The sequence below is a fragment of the Numida meleagris genome, chromosome 9 (assembly GCF_002078875.1).
Source record: "Numida meleagris isolate 19003 breed g44 Domestic line chromosome 9, NumMel1.0, whole genome shotgun sequence".
Taxonomy (NCBI): domain Eukaryota; kingdom Metazoa; phylum Chordata; class Aves; order Galliformes; family Numididae; genus Numida; species Numida meleagris.
Genome location: NC_034417.1, coordinates 1,448,495 through 1,459,033, shown reverse-complemented (window position 1 = coordinate 1,459,033; position 10,539 = coordinate 1,448,495).

The following is a 10,539-nucleotide window of genomic DNA, read 5'->3' as shown; positions in this document are numbered from 1 at the left end:
CTCTCCAAAACTCCCAGCTATGCAAGGAGCATCCCAACAGCAAAAAGCAAATGATGGAGGGCAGGAACGGGGTTTGGAGGCTTTGAACCTCAGCAGAGCAATGAGCTGGTCCAAGGAGACCAAGGAGATACAAGTGATGTCTGACTTTTCGCTGAGGCTGCATTGGAGACAACCTCAGCCCTGCTCACAGAGCAGACAGACTTTGGATGTGGCCGTCCTGGGGTTGGGGACAGTGAGTCACTCACCGCCGACGGAGTGCAGATGTTTTGGGTCTGAGCACGTGGTAGGAGGCTGCTTTGGAGACAGCTCAGCAGTTTTTTTTTGCAAAACACAGCGGTCATTCATAAGCACAGAGCCCAGTGATGGACTCCAGATGCAGGCACACACACAAAAAACACCCAGCGGGATGCTAGCAGCGTGGAGAAGGAATATTTTCTTACCAGAGGAAAGTCACAAGGCTTTTCCTCAGCAACACCTCTGCAAAATCACTTTCAGCGTGGCTTTCAATCAATTCATGATTTGAAATAATAATTTTTATCTCTAAAGCCATTCCTTATTTTTCTTTTTCTATTCACTCTGAAAACCACAAACTGAGTTTATGCACGAGAGAGCAAGCAGAATAAAGACCTGGGTAGTGCCAAAGTGCAGTGCAGCACTGCAGGATGGGGTCACCGTGTCCCAAGTGGTGACACCTGGGTTGACCCCAAGTGCAGATCTTCAGAAGATATCATAGAATCCTTAGAGTTGGAAGGGACCTTTAAAAGGCATCGTGCTGGTGAAGAACAAAAGAGGTCTGCCCAGGCCATTAGGTATTTGGACCTGCTTGCACACAAGGCATGCCTGCTGTTAGAACGCGGATGGACACACAGCAGTGGGATTGGGATGATCTGAAGGGAAGTAAAGAGCTGGGAGGGAATAACCTCATGCTGTTGCTCACAGAGCAGCTGATTTGGGGAAGCAGAGCTGGTGCACCACATTTCCAGCCTCACCCACACATGTTTGGAACCCATCCTGCACAGCACAGAAGAGCTTTTCCAAGAAAAGCCCTTCCCAAAGCAGCTCCTCCATCTCAGCATCCTCCTCCTCCTCCTCTTCCTCCAAGGCAGCTGCCAGCAAGGAAAGAAGCATGGCAACTGCAGAAATCACCATGAAGCTCGGCTGGGGCTGCTGCTTTTGGCTTACACACCCCAGCTGTCCCAAGTGCATCATGCACAAGATACCGGATTCGCACCGCTACCACCTCGCAGTCCTCCCATCACCATCTGCTTGGAGCTGGGCCCCCTGGCAGCTGGCTGGTGGGAAGTCAAGAGGAACCGTCGGCTTTTTAAGGGCTCTTGCAGAATGGGAGACACCTACTTGCTCCAAATATCCTTGCCACCTGCTTAGGAACGGTCCCACAAGAAAGCAGGAGATCCCCACTCACGAAACCATAAAACCTGATGATGAACCCCAAAATTAGCCATTCTCCCATGCTTTCACAGCAGCCTGATGGTCCACGGAGCTTCTGGGGAGATCTGCGGCATGGAGCCCCTCATCTTCACCTGGGGACATGGGCACAAGCCCTATCTACAATGCCTACAATACCTATCTACAATACCTACAATTCCGGGATTCTGTAATCTGCCCAAATGAATCCAACCCAGCCTAACCCAACCTAATTCAACCCAACCCAAGCTACCCTGACAAAAACAAAGCGACAGGTAGCCTCAGGGCAGTTATTTGTGCTCATGCAAGCACACTCCTCTAGCAGCTTTTCTTATTATTTAACCTTTAGCCCATGGTTTGTTTGCCCTGTGCTCAAATCGAGCCCAAAGTAGGGCAGATGTCATCAGAAACCTAAGACAACCACGTCCCTCTGTGCTACCTGCTTTTTTCTGGAGACTGTTCCTATAAGGTCCCTTCTAACACATCCTTTGCTCTTTAGGGTTTGCCCTGCTTGGCTAATCATCTCTTTTTTTCTTCTTCTTCTTTGTTCCTCCCCCCTCCAAAAAAATAAAAGGAGTTCTGCTTTCTAAAAGCACATGGGAAGGAGGTTTCAGGCTTTCCACTGAAACTGGCTTTTTCCTCCTCCCGTGCTTCCCTAAAACTGTAATTCAAACAACTTTAATTGTACATTATTTTCTTTCTGAATTGCCCCTATGGATAATTTATCCTCTTTTAGTGTAGCTGTGGGGAGTACAATCTTATCTTTTAGCTCCAGCAATGCTGACAATTTCCTATCTTCTGATGCATTCTGCTCTTCACTATGTTGGGGCTTTGTTATATAGTTGATTAAAGCAAAATTGCTTTTTGCTGCAATTTTACCGCAATCTAACCCAGAAATGCTCAAAGAATCATAGTCATCTTTCACAATGCTCATCTGTTAGCTGCTATAAAAGTCCTCCCTGCTCAGTCTGGAGTGCCTCTAATTCTGTACCAGCCATAATATTTGTCATCAATTAAATCTCCTCTATTGACACTCCTCTGAGCTTTTCTGTAGTTGAGATACTGAAGATATCCAGCCAAACCCATGGTCACTCACTGCCATTCCCCATTGTTCATTTTCTCCTTTTAATACAAAAATCCTTCAGCAGAAATTGCTTTTCTTTTTGCATCTGCACCTAAAAGCTTTTCCCAGCTCTCTGCCACAGCTTCCTCAGTGCACCTTTCTGGAAGGTTCTCAGGCTGCTTGGCTATGAATCACGGCCCCATGATCCTATACATCCCACGGGGATGTGCTGCCCCATGCCCCATCCCTCCTTTTCCAGTTCTGAGGGAAAAACATCCAAGCATGATGTGAAAATGCCCCTTTTCTCTGCTCCAAGGATGCTGTGGAGTTTTACCAGGTGAACCCACACATGCAAGGATGAGCTCCCGCCTACATGGGAAGGGGTCCATGGGAAGCAGCCCCTTGCAGCACACAGCGGGTCCATTGGAAGGTGTATCTAGGGGACGTTTTAGCCATTAAGGCTAAAAAAGACCACATGTTTATCTAACCTCCTATATCACACAGGATTAGGAAAACAGCTTGAGCTGACCTAATTGTATCATTTACCACAATGTAAAGGCAGGCTAACACCTTTAATCTTGATTTGACTGATAAAGGTTGACCAGCAGAGGATGGAATATAAGCATAACGTATGATAAATATAATAAATAGCATGGACATGTGTAGTGTCCATCATGTGAGCAATCTGTGCCGCCATGGGCTGTTGTTTGTAAGTGCTGTAATGAACTCCTGGCCAGCTTGTTCCCTCCTCTGGCCCTCAAATGATCCGAGCTTTATTGTCTTCATTTCATTTTAATTATAGGCATTTAGTCAAACGGATCAGTGTTTCTGCCTGGTTGGTTGGCCATGTGCCACTGGGACCCCAGGCAGACAGCACGAGGATCACAGTCGATGCTGAGCCATGATAGCACGGTGCTCATCGATGTCAGGGTCATTGGGCTGCCTTCTGCTCCACCTCCCCAAAACCCAGCCTGAGCACCCATGAATGCTGCTTTAGGAGGCACCATACATTATGGGGAGCTGGTGAGAGCCCACAGCTAACTACAGCCCTGACATGAAGCTGTATTGGCGTGACTCTTGATGCTGTGTTTTGGGGATGGGGAAAGAGTTGCTACTTCTTGAGGAACATGAAGTGTCAGCATGTCAGTGCCGTAGGCATTGATGGTGCTGAACAGACTCCTCTGGGACCCACACCTTCCCATGGCTCAGAGCCTATATACGGCCAGTCCAGTGCCCTTGTTCCTTGCTCGAGCTACGCAAGTGCTGGTCTTCAGGTTCAGCCCCAGCTATGCTTATAATATGTATGGGCAGCGCTGACCTGAATCCTGATCCAAACTGATTTTCTAGCTTGCTCTAAGGTCTGCTGTGCTTTTGCATGCTGTGCTTTTATGGACCTGAGCAGGGGTCACCAGGCTGCATCTAACCCTGGTTACCCTCAGCATGCCTGCTCCTGACCTGTGGGCTGATGTCTCAGCTTGATCACAAGCCAGCCTCATTGTTCCAAGCACAGCCGGTGACTCAGACTCTTGGCTGCCTCCTGTTGTCCTTGTTCGGGTACCTTAGGGCTGGTCCCTTTCCTGCCAGCCCCATCCCTGTCCCCTTGCTTCCCACTTCTGAGGAAGCAGTGCACTTACTGCTCCATAGTACAACAGCCCTGCTTTTCTACACACCCAGGCATTCTGGGTTCGAGCCCTTGCTCCCTAGGCTAGCAAAATATAAAGGGAATAGCCTGAAAGATTGTGCGCCCCAGGCCAGCATAATGTGCAGCAATCCTTGCGTGCAACCAAGAGAGCACCCAGAGCAAGCCCTGCACTAATCCATGGGTGCCACCTGCCGTCTACTTCTGACGACATCACCCACGAATTCACCTCTGCATCGTGCTGATTGCTCCAGATGTTCAGCTTTTTCCTTTGTGCCTTCTCAGAGGCTTCCTGCTGTAACCCACAGCTTGTGGGGGTGAGCTGGGGACAGCCACACGTGTCCTGCCTGCGGCTGGATGGAGCTGCTCCAGATGAGAGCAGGAGGATAACGTTACTCCTTTCCTGAGGATAACAAGTTCAGGGAATAACTCTCGTGTATCTGCAACTGGAAACCTAATCTATTGGACCCGGTTACCTAAAAAAATGGGTGGAGAAAGCATTACTGCACGGCTGAGCTGGATGAAATAATTGCAATTGAAATAAATAACTTCAGGGTTGGGTCAGGGAGAGGGGAAAAATCATTTTCATTCCTCTTTGTTTTACTTCTTTTCTGCAGAAAATTATAAGGCAGACTTCAGACTTCTGCCATGACACAGATGAAATCACGCATGCCAGTATTTCTCCTTGGATTATTATTTTTGTTGCTCGCATTGTGAATTGTTCTGTCCAAAATTACATTTTCTATCACAACGTTTGTTCTGTTTGAAAGGACATTTCTCCTTAGGAAAAAAAAAATCAGTTCAAACACTTTGACCGTTTCTGACGGGAACATTTGAACATGTAAGAGGATGGGAGGGTGGCTAGAAATAACCAGACTGCCATTACCCAGTGGAGCTGAGATGTGGAAAGATGCCTTTCTGCAAAGTAAGAAAGTACATCTATATTCTTTCTCATTGCTAGCCTAAAGTCTTCCCTCTTTCCTCAGAAAATGATTTTACAAGCTTTTATCTGGTTTTACAAGCTTTTTCTCTGTCTCTCATAGTTTAGAGAACTTCTTCAGTTCAATCGCCCTTCTTTTTTTTTCTTCCACATCCTTTCCTGCTGCTTCTCACTTCTCTGTCATGTTCTCACATTTCTTTACACAAAATCACCTGGGTTTCTTCTTTTTCTTTTTCTTTTTTTTTGCTATCGGTATTTCCTCCATTTTCTCACCATAATTTTAGCTTGGTGGGAGCAAGGGTTGCTGCATCCAGCAGCTCAGTCCTGAAGCACCATGTCCTTACGCCCAGCCAGGAGTGATGTTGAGCCTGTGTTTCCAATACCGACACCTGCTCCTGTCTCCCATTCTGGAGTGTGTGTAGGATGAATCCTTGCCAGCAGTCCCAGACCCTCAAGCAGCAAGGACTGCCATAGAACCTTCCTGGTGACTCACAGGGATGGGTGTCACCTCTGTCCTGAGGCGCTGATGGCTCCCCTGGAACAGCCCAGGGAGGAGCTGGGGTCTGTTATCTCATTAGATTAACAGTATTCCCCACCTGCCTTTGGGGAGATGAGCCATTAATCATATATGCATGACCAAGGGCCAGAGCTACTTAGGATTCTGCAAGGCAGGCAACAAGTCCTGAGGGCCAGCAGCTGAGTTTGAGTCTGGCCAGCCTTATGTAATGCATAAGCATACACACGTGTTGCATTGTGTTTGCTCATTCATCTCTGCACATACAATGCAAACACAGCATGATCATGTACTTAATGCGGTCTTGCGAGGCGGAGGCATTGTGTGTGTGTCTACAAGATGATTTGAGCCAGCTGAAGCACAGATCTGTGCTTTCACTGGCATGTCAAAGTCTTAACCGATGTTATTCAGCGTTTCTCAGCCCTGAGAACAGCTGCAGTAGCTGAGTTTTGCTGCTAGACGTCATCGAGCATTTCATGCTCTACCCTACATTTTCAACTTTCCAATAATAGATTCAAAAGAAGGTGACTGTGAGTGAGACTTCCAGAGGCAAAGCTTTCTTCAAGTGCCAAAGTGTATCAATAAATACATCAAAATAACAGGATGTCTTAAACACTCCCAGTTGCAAGACGACAGCTCCAAGATGACACACACTCAAAAAAAGACAAAGCTTCCTTGCTGTTCTGCAAAGCATAGGAACTGCTGATTTTTTTTCCTCTTTGTTTGCTTTGGATCTGAGTTTTTCAGTCCTGCTTTTGCTGAAGTCTCAGAGAATAACCAAAATTGATACATGCTGGGTGAAAAGATGGGTCTCGAGAGAAAAGGGAAATGCAAGGAGTTTGAGTTACTGTTTGGAAACTTTGATGAGCCTGAGCTCCCCTTTCCACTCACAAGGCCAGGAATCACTATGCCCACACAAGCAAGAGAAAAAAGAAATCAATGAAATCATCACCCATAAGCCCTTGTATTACAGATTCACAGAATTGCAGGGGTTGGAAGGGACCTCTAGAGATCGTTGAGTCCAACCCCCTGCTAAAGCAGCTTCCTTCCAGCAGCTTGCACAGGTAGGCATCCAGGCGTGTCTTAAATATCTCAAGGAGGAGACTCCACCACCCCTCTGGGCAGCCTGTTCCAGGGCTCTGTCACTCTGACAGTAAAGAAGTTCTTCCTTGTGTTAGCATGGAACTTCCCGTGTTCTAATTCCTGCCCATTGCCCCTTGTTCTATTGCTGCACACCACTGAAAAGGGTCCACCCCCATCGACGTGACTCCTGCACTTTAGATATTTATAAACAGTTATGAGATCCTCCCTCGGTCTTCTCTTCTCCAGGCTGAACAGTCCCAGATCTCAACCTTTCCTCATACAGGAGAAGTTCCAGGCCCTTAATCATCTTTGTGGCCCTCTGATGGACTCTCTCCAGCAGCTCCCTATGTTTTTTGAACTGGGGAGCCCGGAACCAGACACAGTACTTCAGAAGAGGCCTCACCAGGGCAGAGTAGAGGGGAGGATCATCTCCCTCGACCTGCTGGCTGATCTCTTCTTGATGCAATCTAGGACACTATTGGCCTTCTTGGCCACAAGGGCACACTGTTGACTCATGGTCAGCCTGTTGTCCACCAGGACACCCAGGTCCTTCTCCTCAGAGCTCCTCTCCAGCAGGTCAGCCCCTAACCTGTACTGATGCATGCGGTTGTTCCTCCCTAGTTGCAAGACTCTACGCTTGCTTTTGCTGAACCTCATCAAGTTCCTCTCCGCCCAACTCAGCAGTCTGTCCAGGTCTTGTTGAATGGCAGCTCAGCCTTCCGGTGTGTCAACCACTCCTCTCAGCTTTGTATCATCAGCAAACTTGCTGACAGTGGACTCTATCCCTTTATCCAGGTCATTGATGAAGATGTTGAACAAGACCTAGCACCAACCCCTGTGGAACACCACTTGCACACCACAGGTCTATTGTAAGAACTCAGTCTGGTGGAATAATTCCCTTTGTAATATAACACTTCCCTTTCCATCAAGCTAGTGAACCTAGTGCTGGCAAACCCTCTTTTTCTATACAACTCCACTATAAGATGTATATGACCTGGTAAAAAGAGGATACATTTGTGTACAGGGAAAAAAACAGCTTTTCAATCCATGCTAGCTATGCTGCATACCTGAGATACTGAGTGTATACAGACCACGTACATCAAGGATCTGTAGTAACCCTGGTTAAATCCCCCAGCAGACTCTTGAAGATAACAGGTTGAATTGGTCGGCATAGTGATCTTGTCATCAGTCATGGAATCTTCTGCTTTGGTTTCTTGTGTTGCATGCTCACAGCACATTTGTCTCAACCACAAAACCAGATGAGTTACACAATTGTGGGGAGAAGATGGAGGGAAGCAACAGCGTGCTGAAGCCTCCTGCTAACTTCGGCCCAGGCCTCTGGCAGCATGACTCACTGTGAGCTGCCATGGTTACGAAACAAGTATTACTGTGCAGATACAAACCATGCTCAGAGGCAAGTACATTACTGACTGGTTCCAAACTTGGAAAACACTTGGGTGTAGGTAAGGCCTAATACGAAGTGGGTGTTTGCAAAAATGAGAGTTACAGCAAAATCCTCTGGAGCGGGCAAAACAGCAAGCAGAAAGCAGAGGGGAGGAAAGCATCGTGTGAATTCTTGCTTTCTGGTTCTTTTCGCTTATTCCTTCTGGTTTTTGAGTGCTACTGTCAGAATTGTTCCACAGAAAAACAAATGAGGGGAGAAAAGAGGATGTTTCTGCACCATGGCAAGAAAACAAATAGTAGTGTCATGGATGATTCAGCTGGCAAGGATAATGAGTCACGGAAATGCAGCATGGAAGTGCTCAAGTGCAGGATTCACGGCACAGTGGAACATCTGATGTAGATTGAGTTTAGTATCACGGCACCCTTAGAGAGCTAGGGCCAGCCAGGGCTGCCAACAGCCTCAACCTTTCTCCCCTATGAGCTCAGCAGATTGTAAGCCCATGGCCATCAGCAAAACTCTGATGTGCCGGAGCAGCACTTTTGTCAGCTTCCACTGAGCTGAGAGGTTTCCATGAAAAAGATGGGCCTGATCCTCCTTGAGTCACACCAACAATGAAAGCACTCTTATTCGATTTCCTAAGAATTAACCAAGCAAAGCAATCACGTATGCAAAGTCAAGCAGGTGCACCTTTGTGAAACAAGCTACATTAATAGGATTTAACAGCAGGGAATTTTTCCCTGGAAAGGGAAAACAGCTTCTGGTTGCATTAGCATCCTCCCAGTGGCCCTTCTCTGGCTGGGGGAAAAGGACAGGCAACCTTCGGACAGCTATTCTGGGAGTCCTGAGCCTGCAGAGATCTCTGGAGTGGAAGCAGAGGACTCAGCAAAAAGCAGAAAATACACTCTTCAGTGATTTCTTTTTTTTCTCTCAGCATGTCTCTAGGCTGGTGTTTTTCAGCTTCTTGCAAATCTCCCCATCTTGGATGCATGTTAAACAACTCAGCAGTGCACCCCAACTGTTGGTGACACCCCAGGAGGGTCAACAGTCCAAAATCTCCTTTCAGGTCAGCAAAATCATGGTTACAATCAGCTGGGGTCACCAGTGCGGTACATAAGCAATGTATCTGACCCCAAATCCATATTTTACAGGCAGGGAAATATAGAGAAAACTGAGGTGACCTGCTCACAGCTCACCAAGCAAGCCTCGAGGTGGGACCATGCAGACTATTTTTAGGGACAACTGGCAGGTCCAGTGAACCGGGAGTGAATTTTGAGCTCTCTCTGCACTCGATTTCACTGCTAACCTGAGGCAAATGCTTTCACTTCTTGTGGCTTCAGCTTCCAGTCTGTGAAATCAGAGGGGCAGGGCCCTTTATTTGGAAAAAACAAAACAAAACAAAACAAAAATAAATCCCCACAACATTATTTCACTTTCTAAAATTTTATAAACAAGCAGTCTTCTGTGCTGGTGGGTCCTAACTATGAGTAGGCTCCTTGCTCCAAACCTACACAGTATGAGGCGGCCCTTGTGAGGGAATTTCTCAGCATTTTCACCTGTTTATTACTTACTGAACAATTTCACACTTTTATAAAAAGCACCATGCTTTTGCCGAGCAAATTCCACACGGAAACCTGATGCAGGGGGGGGGGTAAAAACGTGTTGGTAAGCAATGGTTGTTTTTAAACTTATTCCACGAGGGAAAAATTATTTGTTGGGTCTTCAACGGGTGTGGGTATTTACTCATGCCTGGAAGCAGAGTGCTTTGGGATGGACCTTAGGATCCACCAATGCAGGACAAGGCATCAAGCTCAGAATTATCTTTGCTAATGAGGTCTGTGAAAACTGCCAGCTCATGGCAGCAGTGACATGAAGCCTAGCAGAGACGCTACTCCTGGCCTGCCTTCCCGAGTATCTGCTATTTCAAGACTGTAGTGAATGAAGAATAAAAGAGAAGTTTTGGTCAGGTCATGGCTGAAAGGCAGAACCGATTCGAAGAGTGTCACCTCAGCCCTGTGCCGGCTGGAACACATGTAAAGAGTATGAAACCATGCACGGATGTAAGACCTTGGAATTCTTCTCCCTGTTAGCACCTCTCCCACAACCAGCTCTGGCTGGAGGAGAGGAGGAGGAGGGAGAACTGGAAAGCCCGAGCCACCCATGTCGAAGCAAGCGCAAGATGGCGCCTGAGGGGGAAACGCAAAGCCCGCGCTGCCCACTCCACGTGACACCTCCCTCTCCGCCCAGACTGGGACCGCCCCGCCCAACTCTCGCGAGAGCCGCCGGTGGCGTCGCGAGAGCTCGTGCTGCGCTGCGGTAGGAGGTCGGCGGAGAAGGACGGAGCCGGAGCCGCTTCGCCGCCCTCCTTCCTCCCTTCCCTCCCTCCCGCCTCGCTCCCCTCCGCAGCCGGGAGGATGCCGCGCTCCGGCCCGCTCCCCGCCGCCTTCTCCCTGCTGCTGCTGACGGCCGCGCT